We start from the raw sequence: 26,056 nt of genomic DNA on the forward strand, positions 1-26,056 counted from the left end.
TGACTTTTGGCAACTCCTGTGAGTTCCTTGGTCATTTAGTTATTTGGATTTCTTGCATCTGTACGCTTAAGGTTCTTCTATCCATCACTTCAATAAGTATCACTCATCCTTCTCCATAGTGGACACCTTCTCTTAATGTTCAGATTAGCAATTTAGTGGATTAGAGCTCTGTATATTTGGGCAACGTTTTGTCTAACATTTATACTATGTTTTATTATGCATCACTGATTACACTGACAACATGAAATAACTGGCCTGTGAAATAATTGCCTGTCAAGGGCTTTCAGACGTGCAAACATGTATGATTTTGGTCATCAATGCAACAGGCCATAAAGAACTGCAACCACTCAACCTGGATTATGAAGTGGGACAGTAGGCTTTCCTACACAGATCTGTGAAAATAATGAAAGCCACACGTGACTATTTCAGTAAAGCACTGCAACACTTGCATAAAGTCTTGGTGATAGATTTTGTTCTTTTTCTGAATAGTTATGGATTGAAGTTATTACAGAAATATTCAGCACATATTTGTTTTTTAAGTGCCTTATTAATGACTACAGGTAAAGTGTACCTCAGCAGCTACCTTCTTTGTATTATCTTCCTTTTTAAGTATTTTTTGTGGTTGTTGCTGTTGGAATCAATCTGGCTCATTACATTACACTACAGATTAGTGTGTATGTGTGTGTGTATGCATGTGTGTGCATGTGAGACAGGGAAGGAAGATGGAAATCAAATTCTACTCCTACTCCTATTGAGAAGTACAAAAATTAATGTTTATGAAAATTCTCTACATGAGAGAAAACTGTTGAAAGATGATGGTATATTACATTTTTTTTTCCTTGCTTGCTGTCTTTGTAGCTCAGAGGTTTCTGCAGGTGAAGAAGACTGTGACTGCTTCCATTCCAGCCTGAACTCCGTGTTTGCAAAAACCCTAGAAGTACCTTTTCCCACCCTTCCCCCCCCCCCCCCGCCTCCCCGCTTTTTTTCCTTTCTCCCTCTTTCCAAATCTCAGTAAGACGCTATAAATTGAGACTTTTTCCTATAAGAAATTGAAACTATATGAAAAAATACCAAACCCCAAATCCTGCTACTGGGAACATAGGATTTAGTTTTCCATAGAGAGTTGTGCAAGTTGTAGTTACAGGCTTAATGACCCTTTTCTGCTCAATTGCCTATGTGGCCTGGCCTTCCATGATAACCTCTTATTGAATTTCTGCAAAGCATGATAGATACCCCTCTCTGTGCTAAATAATAGGAGATATCTCTCTAAGAAATCTGGAACAGAGAATAGAATGAAAGCAGGAGGTATACAAACACTGCAATGGCTAATTAAATAGACTGTCTACTGCAGGCAGGTCTTATAGACATCACGGCATCTTCTCTCCAGCAATGGTTTAAGATGCCAAAGACTGGCAGCCTTGGGAAGTAAGCAGCCTGAATTGTTCACTGTTCTTTCTTTTTTTGTTTTCATTTTTATGTTCTTTTCATCATAGCTACTCCTGTGTCAGATTTCCTGAATAAAGTTCATAGTTCCTCTTCTTTGTAGCAATACATCTAAGAGTGTTAGAACCAAGAAGATCATGTGGAAAGTAACCAAGATTACTTTGTGTAAGACAGATCCAAGTTTCAAATCTCTCTAAGGATAAAGATCTTCCTAGGGATCCTGAGAGATTAAAGTCACTACTGTGAGAAACTGCTGCAGTCCACTGGACCAAGGCATGCAGCTCAGGAAAATCTTCAGAACTTTCTGTGAGACAAAGTGTTTTTTCATACGTTTGAATGGAGAAAATTTACTTCAAGATAAAGCAGAACTTTACTATTTTTGCAACACAATTTTGATTCTTAAAAGTAAAGAAAATGCACCACCAACAATATAAGTGCACTCTTGTAAAATAACTGTAGCTTGAAAGAATGGAAATGCTTTTGAAAAGTTCTAAATACAATATTTACAATAAAATAGTACAGGAAAGAGGTTATTTTAACTATTCTGAGATATCTATAACTAGAAAACTCTTGTTTCTAGATATAACTATAACAGTGGATTGCAAAGGGGTAGAGACTGGTGTTGTTTTGGTCTTTTAAATTAAATCCATCTATTGTTTTTTAAACTTTTCTCTCCTTCAAGCTGAACTATAGTTGGACATCTGTTACTGTAAGTTAATCAAATAACTATTGGTTTTCTTCCACAGTGACTTTAATTGTTCAATAACCAGGCTGGGTGCACAATGTAAACCTCTCCATGGCTGGAGACATTTATTTAAATTGCTTCAGAAGGTGACAGTGATATACGATAATATGAAGTTTGTGTTGATCAACAGCAAACTCCCCACAAAACAGTAAGTACAAGCAGTGCAATAATATGAACAAATCATTCAGCTGAACAAGATGACAGGTGGAAGATCTGGTTTTAAATATTGAGTATGCAATCAGTTGAAGTGCTGAACTGTAGGCCCTCTTGATTAGAATGCAATTCTAAAGTGAAAATAAAAAGGAGCTGCCTAAAGTGGAACTTTTTCTCTGTGATAGGGAAAACTGATATGTATTTATCTTAATTGCAAGTGGCTTTTGGGTGAGAATACCTTTGACAAGGTTTGTTATAAAATGAAATGTTATTTTGCTTGCAGAAAGAGTCAAGATAGAAACTGATTATAACTGGCAATTGAATATTAAGGATATGAAATGTTTAATAATATACTTGAAATTAAGATTGTGCAATTCACAATGCTCAGGACTTCTACACTCATGTCTCCTAGTATTAAAGTTACACAGCTGTTTAAGTGCCTGGCTGGTGCCATAAATAATAGCATTGAAGTTGGTGTAACTAATGATCAGGTAGGTACTCACAGGTGTGTATTGGGACAGCACACTCTGTCCCATTGTAATTTTCTTTTTTTCCCTTAAAGAGCTACTACATCAAATAGTCACTGAAATGTTTCTATTATTCTTCATAACATGTGTGTACTGAAGTTCTCTTTGTAGTGCAATAATTTGACTTCTCGTATATATCTCACAATACATCAATCATTAACAATTTGAACTTTTAAATGAGTGTTCTATAAAATTCTTCCTGAGATTTTTTTTTTCCCAGAGATATATATTTTTCCTTGGGTTTTATTTTATTATTATTATTATTATTTTCTGCCTGCCTTCTCTTGCAGGCAATCAATTCACACATCAGAGTTTTGTTTGTCATGGTAGTATCCCACAATCCACAGTAAGTTTTTGGGGTGGTATGTAGCTGCCCAAAACTGGTATTTGTAAACGTCCATTAAGACATACATCCCTGCACAGTACTCACTGCATGTGACAGAAGTACTTTGTGGTTATATTGGACTAATTCAGACTTCAAAGTGAGATCTGGATTAGGAAAACAGTTCATTAGTCTATACCATTTCAAATATCTTGGAAATAAGGATGAATTAATATTTTCTTTTCTCAAGGAAAAGGTGCTATATGCAGGACACTGTTCCTTGAGCTGTCTTCCATGTCACTTATGGATAAGACCCTGAACTTCAGCAGCTGTATTCAGTGAAATGAAAATGAATAATAGTGGAGAAAAAAAAAAAAAGTAAATTTGGACAGTTTCCAAAGTGACTCACCCTAAAACATAACAGAGATTCTGATCCCTTGAAACTGCTCATTGTGCCAAAATTACACAGCTGAGCTCTCTCACCCTCTATTTCACAATCCCACTCTAAAGCAGTTTACAGAAAATAATCGTGGTAGTGCTCCACCCTGAAAATAAAATACTGAAATCAAGCTGAGGTTACATGAGGGAATTCTGCTAGCTATCCTGAACAGTGAAAAAGAATGGGAAGGACAGAAGGAATTACCTTGCATGTAGATGAGTTGCATCAGATCCCCTTTGAAAGACAGAAAAATTTTTGACATTGTCTTCGTGAGAGTGGCTGCTCCCAGTTAGATCCCAGTTTCTAAACCATGTGAGCAACCTGCATGCAAAACTCTTGTTTTCAGTTACTTCTTTTGTTATTTTCTGGAACATATTATATATTCTCTAGACAAAAGGTCCAAGCATTGATGGCAGAATTTTTTCAGTTAAAAAATACGTTCTCAGGGCAGAATTGTTGTAATTAGATTAAGTGCTGGCAATATTTCCACAAAACAACAGTTTGACAAAACACTTAAAGTAAACCAAGTGAAAATGGAGCACATCAGCAATTCAGAGAAACCAGAGAAGTTCTAAGCGGTGCACTGCTCTTTGCTGCCTGTCCACTTACTGGAGCGTTAGGGTTCTTTTTGTTTATTTTGTTTTACCTTGGCCTTTATTTAAGAGAAAGGAACTTGTGATCTTATGAGGAACGAGTATGGGAAGAGTCAGGTGCATGAGTCAACTGTTTCATAAGTGCTGATGAAAAGGCTAAGATTTGCGTCATCCTGAGCAAAACGTTTCACAAGGGGGTCAAGACTGCTGAAATGCCTCATCTTGTCAAGGACCCAGCCTGATGTAGTTAAAAGAAAATAAATACCTGTTACATGAAAATGACCATGAAATTAATTAAAAAAAAAAATCTTCAGAGATTGATAAACTTGTAGCTGGGAAGCCAAAAGCTATATTTACAAAGACCAACCCCCTCCAAAAAAAAAAAAAAAAAGATAGAAAACAGTTAAAGTTTACTCTGAAATTATATTCTCACATTGTCTTATATTGAAGAAAAAAAAAAAAAAAAGAAACATATTAATGTGACCAAACAGCTAACAGAAAGATTTGTGCAGATTGGCACACATTTTGGCAATATATGTTTGTGACTGAACAAACACAAACACTATCATTTTTGTCAGTGATGGATTTCAAAATCTTTGTGGAGAATCTTGTATTACCCCTGTACACACCTCTGCCAACAGATCAATGATACCTTTTAAGATTTCCCATCTGGAAGTGTTTCTGCAAATATGTGTAGAATTAAGGGGGGGAGAAGGGGGGGACAATGAAAAAAAAATGAAAAAATAATAATAAATAAATAAAAAAGAACAATACTATAAATGCTATGATAATACTTTTGCTTAACATTATTTTGAAGAGGGCATCAACAGTGACAGTGGCTGCTAAGTGTTAAGGAAAAAAGATCATCTGAAATTATTTATAGAAATACATGTTTAGCCACTCCAGATAAATCTATACTGAGAAGGCTGAATCACAAATTCAGCGCCAAACTTTTTTCATATCCTCATTATTTGGATGTGAGTCTTCCCTGAATTGACAGCAAAGTAGTAAAAGATTGTACCCTTAGTCCATACCCTTGCACAAACTAAAGCATATACCAGCCTGCAGTGTACCAGAGTCAGACTTCACCCCTTTATCATGAACTCTTATTGATTTCTGCCACGCTGTCATGGGGCTGACACAAGGCAGACATATCAGCTGAGAAGTTTTGTCCAGAAGGCTCGAGGCTGGAAGCCTACACTTTCTTTTCAAACTGTGGTTTCTTAGATGCTAAGTGAATAACAGTCTGTATCCTGATACGTGAATTCATAAAGCACATTAGGGATTTGTCTGTGTTTCAGGGTGCTTCCTTAAGGGAAGGGTACATGTACCCTGTTACAGAACTGCTCTGTACTTACTCATCTCCACTGGCCAGTACAGAAGATACATGTGGAAGATGTATCAGCCATTCAGTGTTGACCTTTCTTGGACTTGTTTGTGTGAAATTAAAGAAGTGAGGTGGACAACCAATGAAAATCATAGAATCATAGAATATCCCAAGTTGGAAGGGACCCATAAGGATCATCGAGTCCAACTCCTGGCACCACACAGATCTACCCAAAAATTTAGACTATATGACTAAGAGCACAGTCCAAATGCTTCTTAAACTCCAACAGGCTTGATGCCGTGACTACATCCCTGGGGAGCCTTTTCCATTGTGTGACAACCCTCTCAGCGAAGACCCTCTTCCTGATATCCAGCCTGAATCGCCCCTGCCGCAGCTTGACACCATTCACATGGGTCCTATCACTGGTCACTAAAGAGAATAGATCGGTGCCTGTCCCTCCACTCCCCCTGGTGAGGAAGCTGTAGATCACTATGAGGTCTTCCCTCAGCCTCCTCTTCTCCAGGCTGAACAGGCCTAGTGACCTCAGCCGCTCCTCATATGTCTTCCCCTCTAGGCCAGTCACCATCTTAGTAGTCCTTCTCTGGACACCGTCCGGTAGTTTCATGTTCTTTTGTACTGTGGTGCCCAGAACTGCACACAGTACTCGAGGTGTGGCCGCACCAGCACAGAGTAGAGCGGGACAATCAATCACTTCCCTCAACCGACTAGCAATGCCATGCTTGATGCACCTCAGGATATGGTTGTCCCTCCTGGCTGCCAGGGCACACTGCTGGCTCATATTCAGACACTGCTGGCTCATATTCAAAACCATAAGTTTCTGTTAAAATCCTCCTGTGTCTATATTCTTCTATTTGGGATTAATGCCAGTCAGGTTCTTTGAGTTTATTGGTGTTAGCTTGCGAAAAAAAAAATAATAAAAAATAAAAATCTTTCTGTAGATACAACAATAAGGAAACTTCCAGACATATGGGAGTTTGAGTTACGACTGTTTTGTATTAACAATCTTTTTGGATTTAATGTGGTATTCCTCACTGGATTTGTCCTGTGCTGTGGAAGAAGTAAGATTTGGTGATCATACCAGGTCATTCTAACATTGGAAATTTGTATGCTGTTAAACTCTAACACCAGGCCATCTGCCATAATTCAGATTTTTAAAAGTTATGTAGGCAATGCAGTGTAATTGTGCTGACAGACTAGAGTCAATAAAAATCATCACATATATCAGAGATGCATATTTTAAGATGAAATTATTTGCATTCTGAAGGTGCCATTTTGTATCCTGTGATTGGAAAGGAACTTCTCTGAGTAGCTCAGACTGTTAGTAGCTTAGATTTTTAGAATTTAAGTGTATAATATTAATTGAGTTTAGCATGTTTTGGTTGAGTGAGAGCAGGTTCAGTATGGAATATTCTTATTATATCAATGTGTTGACACATCAGCAATCATTTCTCATTTAATTAATGAGAAAAAAAAACACAATGTGAAATGTTTAGTTCACCTTTTTCCGAAAAATACCTGAGTTCAACAAGTCTCTTCAGTATGTGCCAAACTTCAGTTTAAATTTCACAGTGTTGCCTTCTAGGCAACCCTTTCCAAAGTGATATTGAGTGAAAGTTTCCTGGTTAAGGGAAATTCCCTTCATAGATATATCACTTGAATCTTTGCCTTTATGTTCCTATCTAGAGTATCAGTAAACTAGGACTCGGTAGGGAGGAAGCACATTAGGTCAGGAAGGAAAGGGATTACTGATGGTGTAGAGCACTGGCAGAATGCCTAAAGATGCCCCAGAAAACCTTTAGGTCTATATTGTGTGTTTTTTCTTGGTCTCCAAGGCAGCTAAACTCAGGTTGGCCCCGATCCAGAGCCATGCATACAGCACCAGTCCTGAGCTTTGTCTCTTGGCAAAGAGACATTAGCAAATTCATTAGCAGAGATTCATTAGCAAAAGTATCTCTATGCTGTCAGCAACTACCTAGACTTTAGTTTGCATGAAGCTCACAAGATGTCTGTTCATATCTGTTCAGAGCATGGTGGGTATGCCTCAATGTACTTCTAATAAGCCAGGTAAATATTTTCCAAGTAGTCACAGGAGCAGTAAGCACTGCAATGCAAATTTGTGCTTAACATCGCATGTCGTTGGAATATCTTTCTGAGTTACCTTCTTAATATATTTACAGTGTAAGGAAATGTTAGAATCTTTATTTTTGTACATGGAAGAGGTACCAAGGTATCCTTACTCTTAGAAGGAGCACCTTACATTAGCTCAGTTCTACAAATTCTTGTGCATGTGTTTAACTTCTTTTATCTGAGTGGTCCATTTCCAGTACCATGGAACCACTCATACCTGAAGACTTTATTGAAGTTCAGAACAAGAGTTCAAAGTTCTCCTTTGAAAGCAGAATAAATTCTGAATCTCGTTGCAAATATTGATCTGTGACCTGTCAATCAGATGTACAAACTGATAAGACCACTGGAGAAGCATGGCTTTGACCAAGTAGGTAGACAGAGAAGGAAGTGTTTGGTACTGATTGTAACTCACCCAGGAGGCTTACCTCAAGGCAAAGCCTAAGGGCAAATGAAATATTCAAGAAGCCAGTATCAACAGCTTTCTGGAGATCTTTATTGATGTTAGATCACAGTTTGTGAGTGTGGAGCTGAAAAAGGCCACATCATTTGCACAAAATCTTCAATTTCTTGAAGTAAACTGTGGTTAGTATAGCTTAGACTAACCTATAAAATATAAATGAGAGTACATATACACTGAATGTCATTTAAAAAAAAAATCCAGCCATGTTGATTTTTCTCTTCTTACATTGTAGAACTTTAGAAATATTAATATTTTAATGCAATTTGTGAATGAATAAACCATACTGTGTCATTCATATGATCATAACTTTTCTTAATTAATTAAGAAAGTCTCTGGTATTTTTCCTAAGGAGGAACAGGAACTGTAGAAATGAATTTTGGGTTGGAGATAGTATCTGCTCTGTGGAGTTCATAGCTCTTGAGCCTTCTTACCTTCCAAAATTACTTATTTCCTTTTGCAACCCTTCTATTTAACCCTATTATTTAAAAATATTAGTGTAATTGAATATCCAGGACATCCTTTCCAGTCTGTGCCACATGCAAGAAATAGAAGTGCCTCAAAAGTTATTCTAGTGCAACGTATCTATATTTATAACGACAAGTTTTGATTTTTACGTTTGTTGGCTTGTTTTTGCCGTTTCTGAGCATGTTTGTAGGACTTTTTCATTGGGAGACCTCTTGGCAACCTATGGCTAGGAAAAATCAAGATCCATTTTCTCACCATCTTCATTCCTATGGCCAAAAGATGTCAGTAGTGAATTTACTAGTTTATCACCTGCTGTGTTGCCAAGACTCACTTTTCAGGGGAGTATATTTGTTTACAGAGCACACACAAAAGCATTTCATTGGAATAGATTGCTCACAATTAACATTCAAGCTAACACATTTTGAAGAAATGTCAGGAAAAGCTTCTGCAGTCTCTGCTAAGATACAGTTTTCTTGGATGTTTGTGTTCCATTCAGGTATTTAACTTTATTATTATTATTATTATTATTATTATTATTATTATTATTATTATTATTATTATTATTTTTGTCCACCCAACCAGTAATTTGGCTTCCCTTTCCCCATTTTCTTGGCGTGGCTTATTGGTTTTTGGACAATGGAGCAAAAACCACTTGTACTGCTTGAACATTCAACAGCCATGTCATGATCACGTTTTCACACACCTCTCCTTTGTTAATTAAATCAACTAAATACATAGACCTCTTTTACACCTTATGTCTTTGGAATAAAAAGGGGTCTGACCATTGTGCATCCTTTCCACAACACGTGCAAAGGAAGCTCAGGAACATCTAACGCCTTGAAGAATAAGGATGTTTTAATCCAGATAGTTCTGCTAAGAACTGCCTGGTTGTTATTACTGGAGGAAAGTTTTCTCTGGAGAATGTCATCTTGAGAGATTACATCTGTAAGAGTCATCACTAATAGGGCATCCATTTGACTTAGCATTATTTTCATTGATGCTTCATTCACTTCCTCTCTCTGTTCTTCGTTTATTATTAAATATTCATTTCACTTTGTCAGTCCCTAGCTTAATTTCTCAATTGGATGTTTTCTTCTGCTTTCTCATCTAGTCCTAATGCACACAGTTTAAAAAGAGTTGTGCATTACATACATATGATACAATTTCTTTTCTCCAGTTTCTGCTTCTCTCCCTTAGCCTGCCATCAGGTAACCTCCTTCAAGGGAATTTTTGTAAACTTTTTCTGTAGTTATAGTTATCTGTACTATAACAGGTGAACAGAATAAGACGCTTTTCATTTTGAAGTCCCAGTGCTTTTCTACCTAGACATTCTGCTGTGACATCTCTTCTCAACAGAAGGAGGGGTGAATTAGAGGACTGAGATCTAAATTATGTATGAGGGGGTGTGTGTGCAGAATATTTTGTAATATATATATACACACATATAATATGCATTATTTATACATTACATGCATACTGTACATAATAAAAATCATTAGAGTACAGTGTAGTGGAATAGATGAGACAAAACTAGAACAGAACAGAATTATTATGAATATAATGGTGCTTATTTTATGGCACTTAACATTATATGGTACCTAACACTTAATGATACCTATTAGATCAGATTTTTGTTCTGTTTCTTTTCAGTTCAGGCTAGAATTTGTGGGCCATGTAAGGGGGTGAAGTGTCCACCAAGGACAAAATAGAACAGAAGGCTGACCAGAATGCTCTGAAGTAATATTTGAAGCAGCTATTGACTTCACACCAGTCCTGTGAAAAATTATGTCCTGTTTACTCATAACTGAAATTAAGGACTTGAGGATTCTTCCTATGACTTCATCCCCTTTGCTTTGTGTACATCTGTTGGGACAGGAGTGAAAAGAGTAGTGAAAAAGTCCATTCTTTGCATAGAAAGGACAAACAGTAGTTTTAGTTTGATATTGCTAGTCAAGGTGAACAATACTCTTTCTATCATCTTAACTCCAATTTTTAACCAAGTAGCCAAGATAAATCTACTCATTGAATTGTCTATGATGTGAAGGATTAGTTTAGTTATGGAAATGTAACATTGTGTGTTATAGCTGTGTTCACTGGGGCCCTGCACAGTGATTTGGGCCAGCTGTAGTGAAAGCTTTTATCAATAAACATTTTATAATGGTTATGTTACCACTTACTATTTGGTTTGGAACCCAGAAACATTAATATCCCAAAACAAAACCAAAACAAAGAAAAACATTTAAGTTCCTTTTAAAATTCATAGTGGTGAGGTAAATGACGATCATCTGACATAAAGGGTTCTCTCCAATATATTCAGATTCTGCTGCTTTAACTCCTATTAAGTAATACCTTATTCAGTAACAGTTCTACAGATATGGAGGGGACAGCTCACAGAACAGGATATTATGTTCCCTGAGCAAAGCTGACAATACATCCTTGAGATACCAAATGTGACAGAATTCACTGAGGTACCTGTTAAGGGAGACACAAGTTTATAGCCTGCTGCACACATACTATTGTGTAGCAGGAGATTAACACTCCATATAAAATCACTACCAGCCATTCAGGTTAAAATAAATATAAGGTTGTGGAGATGAGTGCAGACTTGTTTCTTCAATGCGAAAATATTACCTCACTGCTTATAATTAGCAAGGTAGGGGAATATTTGGTTAATCTGGCACACATCTCTGTTTTTTTATTTTATTTTATTTTTTTTTTAAACAAATACCATTTGAGCTTTAAAATATATGTTTAATTTGTTTGCTTTATGTTGTGTATTATCTTAAGATCATGTAAAAAAGGCAACATGAAGTTGAAAATGTTCAAATCTCAAATGGAGAAATCATTAGAAATGAATGGGCTTTGTGAAGCAAAACCATTACCATGACATCCTGCAGGATACAAAAAACAGACTAATAGTAATTACAGTTCTGCAGGAAAAATCAATAAGTGTTTCTCATGACTTTCTGATCAAGACTGTAGCATGATATTAGCAACCCGTGAAACAATGGGGTACTCATTTAATCTTACTTAGAAGTATATAACAGTTATCAACTCAATCGTATTCTCTGTGCTTGCACAACTCTTTGGTCTCCTGCTGTGAATGTATCTGTGATGGAATCTGGGAGGAAGAATGTTGTTGTCATGCTAACTTGGACTATATGTTGAAGAGGAAAGGGAATGAAGTGGTGATGCACTTAAGCATTCAGAAGTAAAAAGAAAATATTAAATTTAAAGTTCCAGATGTATTTGTTACACTGCAGGATTTAATCCTTCTCTCCTGTTGTTGTATAAATGAATAACTCCCTTGACTTCATCAGAACAACACAACATGAATCTGTTACAGAATGAGAGTCAAGTATAAAGGGTAGACTAGATCTTGTTTTGCATTCTTGTTATTAATTAAAAAAATAAATAAGATTTTAATCACTGTTTTGTGGCTGAATTGTGGCTGTTCAGAACTGCTTTTCAGCTCCCAAAATGTTAATGCCCTAGGGACTTCACAGTTGCATATCAGATTGCAATTTTGTGCTTAACAATTCTCTTTGGGATTTATATGTCTTCACTTTACCCATAGAACTACTTTGTTATGGGAAACTGAGTTGCTTTCCAAAATGGACAGATAAAGAAGCACATTATAAAATTCAAATCCCTTTTAGGAATATTGTCCTGTGACTTATTTATAGTTCTATCATTTCATATCTGGCATGGCAATATAGAATATCATTTACTTATATTTCAGCCATCCCATTTACTAAATAAGTATATATTGCAAGCATTCATTAAACTACAAATATATGGTAACAATTCTAATTCTTCAAAGCACTGATTCACCTCAGCAGTCATGAGAAAGCTCATCTTGAATCATATGCTTAAACTGATATCTTCTGGATAAGACACTTAAAGTGGGAATTAACTTTAAGGAACTGCATATTTGTTTAGTTCAGTCAGGCCCTTTTTCTTCCTTGAGTCTTCCTCACACAAACACACTATGCCCAAATAAACTGCTTGGAAAATTTCAGGCAAGTGTTCCTTTGTGTCAAAACGAGGAAAACTTCAGTTCACAGGTCAGTTTGAGGAAAATTGTGATATGAAAAAGAAAATCCAATTGCTAACTGCTATAAATACTAGAAATTACAGTCAGGGAGTAAAACTCATTAGGGATTATTTAAGTTTCAATGCAATGAAAACACTGCAAGCTGCCATAAATTAAATGAGTTCGTTGCTTGTCGAGCCACCCTTACTTCAGATAAGTTCTGAAGCAACCAACAATTTTCGACACTGGTAAAAACTGTAAAAATGAGAAATCATGTATCAAAAGTTCAACTATTTCAACTATTAAAATAAAATAATATTGATGTTTTTAACATATCCACTGAAAACAACACCTTAAAGAAAAGATGCGCCAATTTAGACAAAGTTAAATGTGTTTAATTTCACTCATGTGCTTAACTGTTTCATGATATATCAAATGTTTTCTAAGACATGGCCTAAGTAAGGAACACCAGGTTTACCTATACTACTCTCATATGATTAGCTCTGAGTACAGCTTATTTCAGTCATTAAGATCTAACAAAAAGAGTATTTATATATGAGCTTAAGAAAAAGTATATCTGACAACCTTACTGGTGGAAAACCTGAAATTAAATACAGCTTTATCTTTTCAACCTACTGCATGACCCCATTACAAGAATAAATTAGAATAAACTATTGGCCAAAGTTTGCTTGCTGATGGCACTGTTAGTAATTTGCTTAGCTACAAATGCCTTCAAAATCACAGATTCTTCAAATAAGATACTCAGCATCACTAAATAAAATAGGCTTATTGCTTAGTGTCCCATTAAATTTTATATGTACCATAAAATAGATCTACTATGGATAGGAATGTTAATTTAATTATGCAATTGCCATTCAACTTTATATCTGGAAATAGATATCTACCAACTTTCACAAGTATTATTTTCATATCTGCTAAGTATCTGCACCTCCTACTGACTTCATCAGAAATTGTGGGTGCCCACCACATCTGCAGGATTAAATTGTAAGAACCTGAGTAGATTGGAAACATCCACCTCACAGTTCAAAAATTGTAATATGGCATTATGCTAAAACATATTGATCTCCAGACCCAGAAATTTGTGAAGGTACCACATCATTATGGTCATAACTATCTGCATCCTCACACGTAGCCTGGCTTTGTACTACAATATACACACCAAACAAGCCATTGTGTTAATTACAATGCAATTCTAAGGTTGTAGATTTACTGGCCAGAAGGGACCATACTAATTTAATAATCTGACAACTTGTGTAATACAGACAATACATTTACCCAGAATATTCTGCATCAGACTCAAATTTCTTGTATGAGTTCAAGAGTAGCTTCTGGGAGGATGTTTAATAAAACTGATGTAAATAACTGCTAATTGTACCATTGTGTGTCATGACACTTCTAAACACATTCTGACTTGCATTCATGTCCACACCAATATTGTTGGACCCATGGACCAGTCATTACACTGTCTCTGCTAACCTATTACATATTGCTTTATTTACTTACAAACATCATTTAATTATTCCATGTATGATGCACAACCCAGTGCTAATGGCATTCTAGGATACACTGGTCTGATTACCTCCTCTATGTATTCAAGTTTCTCTTTGCAATTCAGTGAGGATTCATTTGCAAAAAAAACCAATATTCCTACCTTTCAGCTTTCCAGAGATTTGCTTTACACGTTTCAGGTGGATACACAGTCATCGTTAAATAGCAATTTAATACCCCCCCTTCTCGTAAATCTATTCTGCCTATTTTATAAACCAATCAATTCACCATGCAAAAATTGGTAGATACTAAATTTTCCATGTAATCAAATTTACATAATAAATGTTCTTGCTTTAAGCTTGTGTGCCTACTTCGCACACAAATAGAATAACATAGATTACTGGATCAGCTTTACCTGTGAAAAACAAATAAACTAAATGTTCTATATATATAAACCAATGCTTACACTGTAACAAATACTGTTAATAAAGTAATCTCTTGCCTAATTTACACTACTCACCACTTTCTGGCCTCACAATGAGGAAAAAAAGAAGGGGTGGGGTGGGGGGGGATTGGGATTAAAATTCTTTCATCAAAGCCAAAATCATTCTGAAGAGGAATCACTCAAAATTCAGTGATTGTATTCCTAAGGACCAAGTAATATAGGTTCACTGAATACTGAAAATCTGACAGTTCATTTATTACTCAAAATTCAAAAATGTGTTTATGCAGTGGGAGGGTGAGCAATTTACAAAGGCAACAGGACTTGTCTCCCTAAATCCTGTATATGTTTTCTCTCTACCTATCATTAAAATTCTCTTTGAGTTGAAGCTACTGTGCTGCACTGCACTAAGGTTTTCAGCCACAGTTACAAACTTTTTCATCATACCATTCTACTTCCTATATCAATGTGTAAACTTCTGGATTTGGGAGTATTTTCCAGCTCCTGAGTCTTGCTATGGATGACTCTTATCTCCCTTCTGGGTCCAAAATTCTGGGATACAGCATTTCCCTTTATCTTGCCAAAATTCTGGGATACAACATTTCCCTTTATCTTGCCAAACTTCTGTTCTCAATAGGAATGAAACTCATACGTGTGAGTTGGGAAAAACCACCAACAAATATGATAAACTCTGTTTGTCTCCCAATGCATATGTAGTCATTCATTGAGTAGAAGAGTTATTAGCCATGTAAGTCCAGTTGGTTCAAGTAGTTCATAGGACAGTACAGGTTGGAAGAGACCTCACGAGGTCTCTAGCTCAACTTGTTGCTCAGAGCAGGATAAGCTGCAAGGACAGCTGGATTACTCAGGACTTCAGTCAATCAAGTCTTGAAAATCAGAGAATGGAGTCTGGCTTCTTGGGAACGTCCTCATCATGAAAAAGTTTCTACTTGTATCTGTTCATCCTTTTGTTGTTTCAGTTAATGCCTGGTGTCTCTTGCTCTCCAGCCATTCTCACTATGCATATTGGCAGCTCTCCTCAATTTGATGACATCTGCAAACTTGACAGGAGTAGACTCCATCCAATTTATCACTAATCAGGTGATTTTGTAGGTGTTGTGTGAAAGAATGAGACAGAAGTGTAACAAGTCCATCTTTTCCATTCTTTCTGTTCAGTAGTCACAAGTATAAAATGCTATCCAATGCCATAGGCAATAATGATATTCACAGCTGGCAGTACAATGTTTCAAGGACTGAATGCACAGGTGCCTGCAAGGTAGGCTATTGGAGTTTATCTTCTTTTTAAATACCATGATTGTTTTGTAGGAACTTCATTGAAATTTGAACCTAGTCAACCCTGAAACATAGTACCTAGGCACAACAGGATTTTAACACTTTTCCTTAGCTGGGGTCAACACATAATCGTATACAACTGTGATGAGAAAACCATTCTTATTGAAAAGTTTGAGTTGCTGTACAGCAATAAGAGTACCAATCCCTTAAAACATATTCGAATATACAGCTTTCTAGTCTTTGCTCATAATACATGGTCACGTATAACAGCTGAAAACCTCACCCTCAGAGGTTAAAAGATTTTTCTGTAAGTGGGATTAATATTTTGCCTGATGAATAAGAAGGTTCATTTCAGCGATGTAGACAAAATCCACTTAGAGCATTACATTACTAAAGAAGTTTTTAATCTAGGGTTGGCATACCCCTTGCTCATCTTCTTTGCCTTTCAGAGACTTACGATACATGGGAAGCAGTTTGATGTTATTTTGAGAAAAGTATTCATCATGGCTTCTTTGTATCTGGTACCCAAATAATCAAGATTATTTGTTAGTTTATGCATCATTAACTTTGCATATACATTCAACTGATTGAGCCATATCACTCGTACTCTCTTCCTTAAGCCAAGCGTCACGCCTGTCCTGGATTTTGTTCAGAGTTAAATGAAGAGTCCCATGCTTACTTTCCAAAACAGGAAGATAATGCCAACGGTGGTACCATTGTTCTGCCTTGATTTGGGTATCTTATTAATGGCATTAAAGAATAAATTGCTTCTTGTGTGGGTGTGACCAGATAGAGAAATGTAAATCTCACTCTTTGTTTTAATTCCGAAGTAATTTATGTATACATCCAAAATTCTTGATTACTCTTGGTAATTATTATTATTCCCACTAGGACAGGCTGTGGCAAATAAGTATTCTAGAGATATCTAGTCATAAACATCTACTAGCTGATCAACATACACTTAATAACATCACCCTTGCACACAGAATTATTGACCGAACCCACAAGGATGAAAATGTTATCATCAGATTTAAAAGCATGCAGAGAATATGACGCATCTTTTGTAAACTTATTGTAAATATCTGGCATGTGACAGAAGTTTTAGTGTTTTCAGGTCTAGTGGTACCTCAGGAGAAACATGTATGTGGAAATGGTTCATACAAGAAAACTTAGGACCTTGAGAGATCTGATAGCTGAAAGAATACTTATCCCCTACTAGATCAACTTCTGCAGTCCCCAAAGAAGAAGGTAGGGAAAAAAGAATAAAGTTCACAATCTGTCATTTACAAAACATTTCAGTACTTCAGACATATTGCTTACACTTGAGTATTACTATAAGCAACTCATATTACAGGAGCAGCTGGAGGTTAACCAAGTAGGAGTTGCATTGTGCTAGACCCCATAAAGCAGAGTTCAGCACTGTCTGTTGTACTAAAAGACAGGATGCAACTGGTACATGCAACCTGCAGGCACAACAAATGAGAAAGTAAACAGGGGTTTTCAGTACAGAAGTTTATGGTGAAAAATTATGAATGGATCAGTAGCTTAAACTAAGAGGAAATGAAAAGCAACAACAGTTAATGGCATTTTGTTTGTTTGTTCGTTTCATAATTCATACTTGGTAAGGAAAATATATTTAGACAATTATTCTTTATCATATCAAGTTAAAAATCAAGAGGTAAAGGTATTTGCAGAATGTTATAACTCTCCATCTCTAAAATGAGAATGACAGTAACATTGCTATACCTATACGCTGGAATAAATATTCACATTGCACTTTACAAAATACAGTTAGAATTTCTTTGCAATATTTTTCAAAAACTTCAAGTCAATTAAGCTATAAGAAATCTATCAGTCTAAATTATAATTCAGATAGAATGTCCACTGATTGACATCAATGCAAAGATTAAATTGGCTTCAGTAATAGCAGAACCATGTAGAGCAAACTTGATGTCAAATATTCTGTAGGTTGGAATATCATACACTGCGTGTTTTAGAAAATTGCTGTTGCATTTTTTTTTTCTTGTTGATGTTGCAGGATCAACAATCAGTTTTTTTTTTTTTTTCCCTTCATACTAACCTTCCTATTACAACAGATAGTCTGAATGTTTTTTTGAGCATACCTGAATTATCAGTACTGAGATAAATAAAAACTTTTTAATTTAATTTTAAACCTAAAATTGCTATTCCTTTTTGGACCGGATCACAGACAACAACCACTCTTACCAATTCTGTATTTTCAATGCTGTCCTGACTTAATGTAAAACATGTTGAGATTTTGAAAGATGGAAGACAGAAGTACTGATATGTGCATATATTTGTACTGTTAAAATTTGACAATATTTTGGATAGAACATAGCTTGGATATCTTTTACCAAATTTTCCCACTTTTATGCCTAATTAGGGGGTTTATGGCAATGGACCAAAATACTGAAGTTATACATTTTGGGACTTACACATTTTTTTTTACAAGAAGTTTCCAAATTCCTTTTGTAGAAAGGAAAGAGTCCTTAAATTGAAATCTGTCTATCCATACTGCTGTACTGTAGATGTTATTTCTGCAGTGTAGAAGAAGGTCATTACTAAAATTAGAAAGTGAACCCAGTATCCCACTATTTTATCTTCACTTAGAGAAACAGGTTTTACTGGATAGGAATTTCAGAGAGATAAAAGACCTTAATAGCTGCAGCTCTATCTTTTCCTATGTAAAGCATGATTACAGTGTACCAACATTAAGGATATTAGCTTAGAAAGTATTTTGAATATGTTGATTATAAAAAGGAACTATTAAAATACGTCCTATTTCTATTTTAACTAGATTGTTATTTCACAACTTGCTCTGAACAGGAACAGCATATTAGCAACCCTACATCCAGAGAAAAGCATATCAGTAATTGAATCTTAATACATCTTAGTTCTCTTTTTCAGAAACGGACCAATTGGTTATTTGAGCTATCAGAAGAACTGAATTGTGTTGGCTCATATATACCAGCAATAGTACCAAGGATTGCTTAGTCCCCTTCACTATTATCTGTGACAAAATAAATACATAAATACATAGATAGAAAGATATCAATGTAGATGGGTTAAAGGATGTTTTGAATGACACATCTCATGTAGATTTACATGCCTGTGATACAGATGATTAAATGTGAGCAAGTCATTAACTCTCTCATTCTAAGCAGAAAGGGACTGGTAATTTGCAGATATTCGTAGATATCTGCTGTATGATTAATCTTTATTTGGTGATGTCTGAGGGTACTATGACTTTTTCATCCTATTTGGGTGTAAAATATAATGGAAAGTTTTGCAAATAAATAAAATCTAGACTTATTCACTGAACATCAACTCAAAAGGTGACTAGGAGTTCCCTGTAACATACCGAGGAATAATAAATACTATTACAGCAACGGAAAAATTCTCACACTATGTCAGGAAACCCAGAGCTTCAGAATACAGAGAAGCCTTTAAATTTATGTAATATAATTTTTAGTTTTATGTTGTCTGTGTACTTTTTGCTTCTGTGGCCATCATCTGCCTCGCTAAAACACATGTCCCATTAAAATTGAAAAGCTGAAAGGAGACAACCTAAGAATAATCATTACAAGGTTTTTGTTATTTATTTCTCCAAATATTATCCTGTGAAAGTAAAATTCATTTTAGTGTAGGAACTCTATGTTAATATAAAGATTAACAATAACTTCATTGAGTCTTGATCCTGCTGCATCAGACACGACCTTCATCTATCACAGCACTTAAATATGTGCTTAATTTTAAGTAAGCAAATAATATCCTTGAGTTTAGAGACACTGTTTAAACTCTTAAACAAGTTCGCATATCCTTTGTAGATTTGGACTTACACATTCAGAACACAGAATCTAAAGGATAAAACTGAGCAAAACCTTGTTAGTTTTCAATAAACTTAACCTTTGCTCTATCAGCTGCTGGTCTAGGTAATGGAATGATCGATAACTATTTAAAGTTTTAGCCAGGTTAATCATTACATAGAAACAAGTTGCAGATTAAGTGAAATGCCTGCCTGAGGTATATGTCTGCACTTTTCACACAGATAGAGATAAACCTTCAACTGTGACATTTAAATTAGTGAACTTAAGTTGAGAATAAACAGTTCTGTAAGTGGAAAGCTCTTCTAACACCCCTCCTCAAATACAACAGCAGTAAAGCTTATCTTATAAGCTTATTATACAGGCACTTTATTTTTTTCCACTTTACACCACTAGTAACAGGTTCTCCTTATGTAAATGGCCACTTAAAATTTCTTCTAAATTCCATTCAATAGCTTTCTATTTTCATTGTGGTGTCAGAATTTCTTCTATTTTCTTTCTCATGTCCATCCTTAAGAATGAAACTTACTGACTATTAACTTATTATATATTTTTAATTTCTGTGTTCTGTCCCACTTAGACCTCTTTATTATACAATAATGTGATTTCCTAGTTATTGCTGTCTTACCTTGTTTATGATTCTTTTACATTTTTTTTTTGGAAGAGAGAAAATAACACGTCAACTAAAATCTATGGCATCATATTGAGAATATCTGTATGACATATTACTGTCCTCTATAGAATTCACAGCAAGACAGACAAAGAAATCTTAGGAAAAAAATATTATGAACAAAATTATGTTAGTTAATGTCACAACATGAATCTTCTCTAAGGAGAATATTTCATTCAGAACAATCTTCAGTTTATTCTATAGTGCCAGCCTTCTCCAAGATCTTGCAGTTGGGTATGCATTACTTTTATTTTCTGTTTATATGTTATGACAGTAGAGGTAACAAGTAAAACAGAAAAACAGAAACAAAGGCAAAACTTCGATCTCAGGCCTTTTAAGACAGCATGCACATTTACTGTTCGGCCTGCCCTGCATTCTTCGGGTAAATACTAAAATGGATGAGACACTAATTTATGGAATCAAGTGTTTAAAAGTTCTTCATCTTTTGGACACTATCAAAATGTAAATAGCAAGTAGTCATCCTTGAGTGAAAATCTGTTCAGGGATGAAATCCTTTCATATGCATGGCTATATTCTCTGAAAACTCTTGGAGAAAAAGGTGGTCAGACCAACTTTAAAAGAGTTGGGATGAGCGATAGCAGATTCAGGAAGAGAAGTGAAAAATAAAAATTGACACTTTCAGGGACACTACAATTATTTTATTCATGAAACATCTGGAAGTGTGTGCAGCATCAAGATCAAGATATCTTATTTGAGAGATCAGTTTTGGCTCTCCATGTGTCACACTAACAAAAACGTTGTAGCATAACAGCAAAGGAAGAAGGTCAGTTGCAAAGTTTGAGATAGAATTATTTGCTTCCTCCTCTAGGATTACCTACGCTTGGCTGTGATTTTAATGGCTTAGTCTATATAGGTGAGAGCAAAGTAAATCCTTTTAAAACAATGTAGTGGTGAAACTTCAAGAAGTATACACACAGTATTTGTCTTCATCATTTTTTACTTTCAACTGTAAATAAACCTAGAAAATCTATAGGCCTTGGGTAGGCAAGTCAGCTTTGCTGAAAAATCTCTTATTAGATCAATAGAGTTTTCCTGGTGACTTCAAGAGGAACAGACCTCTAATGGATTTTAACTTTTTTTTTGTTTGTTTTGTTTTTGTTTTTCTGATATAGTTTGCAGAATGCAAATGCTTTCCCTTAATTCTGAAATAATTTTTGAGTTTGTGGCATTTGACATTTTCTAATTTTAGCAAGAAAGCCCGTCTGCCTTTCCTGTATAAAATAAAAAATTAGAAGTCATTCTTCTCTGATGTTATTAACAGTTTCTATACCAAAACAGTGTAAGAACACTATCCTTTTTAAAAAAGCAGCATTTTTGTATGCACCTTGAAAATAAGAGTTTCAGATTCAAATATCCAGATTGTTTGATCTGAAGAAGACACGGAACCAAAAGTTCATGTCTGAAATTTACTGTAATTGTGTCAAAAAGAAAATGATATGAACTTTCTCTAAACTTTTCTTATGGGAACAGAAATTTCATTGAACAAATACTGATTAGAAGATCTTCCCAGTGAATTCAATTATTTAAAAAGAGTGGAGCAACTTCAATAATAGAAATTCCACGAACCAGAATATCCTGTAATTTAGTAATTTGGCCACTCTCTTACAAAATGATGTTCATTTCTCTCAGGCAAATGTTCTAGCACAGATAGGATTTGAACTTTGCTCACCTATTTACAAAATAAAATTTCTACATGTCCATTGAAAAATACTGATGAGAGTTCAAGTAAGATCATAGTTCAGGAATCTTCCATTTGAGTCTTATACCTGGTGCTATTATTGTAGCTAGAAGCATAAACTAGTCAAGTGGCCTCACTTTTTCAAGTCTCAGTTTCTTAGTTCACAAATCTGCGATAATCATGAGACACCACTGCAGAGGCGATATCACTGCATTTCATTCTACCACTCTAGTTCATTGATTTTTTAATATTTTTTTTAACCTATCGTATTTCTGCTGAGTGTATCAAACCCAGTACGCTATTTGTGGGCTTTCTACACTTTAACTGTTGTCATGTAAACTAGGCTAATCTGTCATCCCTCTGTGTAATGATCATTTATTTCCCTTACAAAATATCAGATCCTTGAAATTAAGAAAAACAAAAGACCGAGGCAGATAAAGCCCTCCTCCTGCCAACCCTTCCAGTTTAATCTTTTACTTAAACTTTGCATTCTATTTATTTATTTAGTATTGTCCAGGAGGAACCCCCAGGCACAAAAGCATGAGTGATGTACATTCAAGAAGCACAGATTCCTCATGTTTTGTTCCACTGGTTCATTTGCCGTCGTGTCACATACTCTCATCCAGATGGTTATAGGCATTCTGCCATGGTTTTCTTCTTCTTCAAGGCCTTGATAACTGAAAGAGTAAAAAATGCTTTAAGAGCCACGGGATTAGGATGCCTGCACTTCCCCCAAAAGACCAAAACCATTGGTTTGCTATCTGAACTCCTCTTCATGACACTTATAGCAAACACCGGATTAAAATTCTATACGCTGATAGTGACTCAGAAATATAATAAAAATACATCTTAAATTACTTTGTCTTAATTAGATATGTGATATTCACTGTCATTAACATATATATTTTATATAGCATTGTCCTGGTTACAGAGCTGTTACAGAGTTAATTTTCATAATAACTGGTAAGGTGCTGTGTTTTAGATTTAGGAAGAAAATAATGTTGATAACACACTGATGTTAAAACTCAACCTATGAGTTTTACTTTTTTTTTTTTTTTCCACTTCCATTTCTCTTCCCCATCCAACTGTGGGGGGAGTGAGTGAATGGCTGTGTGGTGCTTAAGTGCCTGCCGGGTTAAACCACAACAACCACATGTACAGAACTACAGTTCTTCCTTATCCAAATCTTTCTTGGCCATGGTGTATGAAGTGGCATAGTCCAGGGCTATTCCCAATATGCGGCTTTATGATTCTATGATTCTATGAATGTGGCCTCCCCATTATGGATCCTAAGTGTGTATGGTAGTATGAAAGACCATTTTGTGCCTAGTTGCCTTGGTGCAAGAGAACCATTGTCTTATTTTAATAGAGTAGCATAGACATAACCTCATCGTCTCATTAATTTCGGTAGGAATCTATGTAAATGTTTCATCAATAGATAATTTTTGCAGAACCAGAGCCTAAACTTTTCAAATATTTTCAGAAACTGTTCTTAACAAATTGTATAATTAATTCTTGTTACTACTCTTTAAATGCAGTATTTAATGAGCAGTATATAATTAGGTACATTTGTATATGAAGCAAGTTATTTTAAATAATTTATTCTGTGGAGGAAAGAAGACTGCACTAAATAATATATCTAGTGCAAAAAATGTTTACTCAGCCCTCGTGATAACCATTTCTCGTGCTTCAATACTTTATCCACACGCCAATACTGCTATGAACTGGAAGTGGTCCCATCACAGGTAATTAGATGGCCACTGACTCAGCTGAGTTTCTTTATCAGACTTCATTGGCATTTTGCAGCAATTTGTCTATCTCACAGCTGTAAAGGCAATGGTTTATACTCAGCATGTGCTGAGTTTAAGAACAAGTTATCAGTAAATTAGTCAAACTTAGTGTGAAGGTCAACAGCTTACTGTTACTTTTTCAATAGCTCTTATTTGTTCATCTCCTGCAATAGTTCTACCAAGTGTGCTACAGCTTCAATGCCTACAACTGTGCAGTGCAATACCAAACTGATATTTGTCATAAAGGTCTTATAACAGTTTGTGTGTCTGACCTAACTTGTCCAGGAAAAAAAAAAAAAAAAAGAGAGAGAGAATTGATTAAAAATAAATTAATTAATCATGCAGTGAGCATCAGTTCTGTATTAGCCAAATAAATAAATAAATAAATAAATAAATCACTTATAATACCATTACTAGCACAACATAAGCATTCTTCAAGAGATTACTGTTTAATTTAACCGCTGGTTCCTTCAGGTTTTCATAGAACCTGGTCATATGAATGATGTTTTAAAATTGCTTCAGTGGCTCAGTATGAATGTTGATCTGAAACCTGAAGATTATCAGAAGGAAGGGAAAAATTTATTTCATAGGACCTCTCAATGAACTAGAATCTCAGGTGGTTTCTATGGTTATTTATCCTTTGTGTGAGCACACCAAAAATACTTTATAGCACATTTTGTTTTCATCTACTGTAAATCGATGTATTTTTACCTTTTTTTTTTTTTTTTTAACCAAACATATCCATATGGTTTATGCTCCATTTCTGTTTCTGGAGATGAAATGACACATTTGTCTGTACTCAGATGCAAATATTATCTAAATTACTAATTAATACTGAAGCTTCTAGTGTGGTATTGGGAACATCCCTGACCAATTCATGTTATTTTACCAATCAGCATGACAGAAACTACATGTATTCCCAAGACATGTTTATGATTTTGGTAGGTGTCTCCATCATCTAGTCATCTTGTAGGTTTTCTGTTTTTAAGCTACTTTTTGTTACTTATTAATATCTCTTTGTAGAGCCTTTATGGACTGTCTCTTCACCTCACAGCCCACAGTCTACTCAGTGACTTCTCTGTCCCAATAAAACAAGTGCAAGGGATGGTGGCTGCACAATTTCCCACTTGAAAAGTCACCACTCTTGTGTCTATGAGAACTTTCAGACCAGATGCCCACCCTCAGGTCTTCAGCACTTCATGTTTTGTTTATTAAAATATGAACTCTTAAAACTTCTAAGTGTCTGTGATCATGCTAGGAAATAGTTGCTTCACAGAACTGTTGTTTTTGTCTGCACAGTTCAACAGATTTACAAAGCTGATGTAAATCTGCTGGTGCTTTGATGATAAAGCTGGTGTTTTGATGACTCTTGCCAACATGAGTGAAGTTTAAACCTCTCCTAACTTCTTTCTCTTATAGCAGAGTCAATAAAATGCGAATGTCTTGGGTTCTGAACTCTGATGGTTAAGGTGCAAATTTCCATTGCCCTTTTCTGAGGACGTTACTAATACAGAAACCTGAGAACAACATAAAATGCTGAGAGTAGATACATCACAACTCTAAATTCTGCAATATTTGTATGTCAGGGTGTTTAGATTTACAGTTGAGTCTCTAGAAATAAAGCAGAATAGAGTTTTGTTTAGAGAATGTCTTTTTAAGAATACGTGTGTAAAACCAAAGAAATCCAGTGAAATGGTTTTCATTTACAACAATCCAAAATATTGTCACTTCACAAGAAATACAATAGAAAACTGATTTAACTAATAATTATATCCTGCCAGGGACAGAATACTTTTAGGAACTAAACTTTTTAGTTTACTGCATACTTTTCTAGGTATAATTATTGTTTTATTAATGCTGCTCAAAATGATTGGCTAAACATTTTGTGCTTTTGGCATTTATCTTTAATTTGTTATGCTAAAAGTAATTTTGTATCTTCTGCTATGTATGCATTATACTTTAGAGTTTCTGATGCTTTTAACATTGCTATTGTAGTTTATTACAAAGAATAAAGAATATAAAACACTTCCCAGAGTTGTATATAGTAATTAAAGTTTGTTCGGGAAGGTACAGACTTTCTGAGCATATCCACTGTGCAAGTGCACTGAGAAAATAGTGCAAGTGTCTCATTCTATCAGAAAACTATTTTT

General features: G+C 35.3%; 1 long non-coding RNA gene across 1 annotated transcript in view; it reads right to left on the bottom strand.

Annotated features, from left to right (window-relative positions):
- Positions 1-19,800: 19,800 nt before the first annotated feature.
- The window catches only part of LOC310893078, a 36,022-nt gene continuing 29,766 nt past the window's right edge, over positions 19,801-26,056 (bottom strand). The window contains exon 5 of the long non-coding RNA XR_014578697.1: positions 19,801-22,793. This is a non-coding gene — a long non-coding RNA (uncharacterized lncRNA). The remainder of the gene's footprint in view (positions 22,794-26,056) is intronic.

Source organism: Anser anser (assembly GCF_964211835.1).
Source record: "Anser anser genome assembly, chromosome: 1".
Lineage (NCBI taxonomy): Eukaryota > Metazoa > Chordata > Aves > Anseriformes > Anatidae > Anser > Anser anser.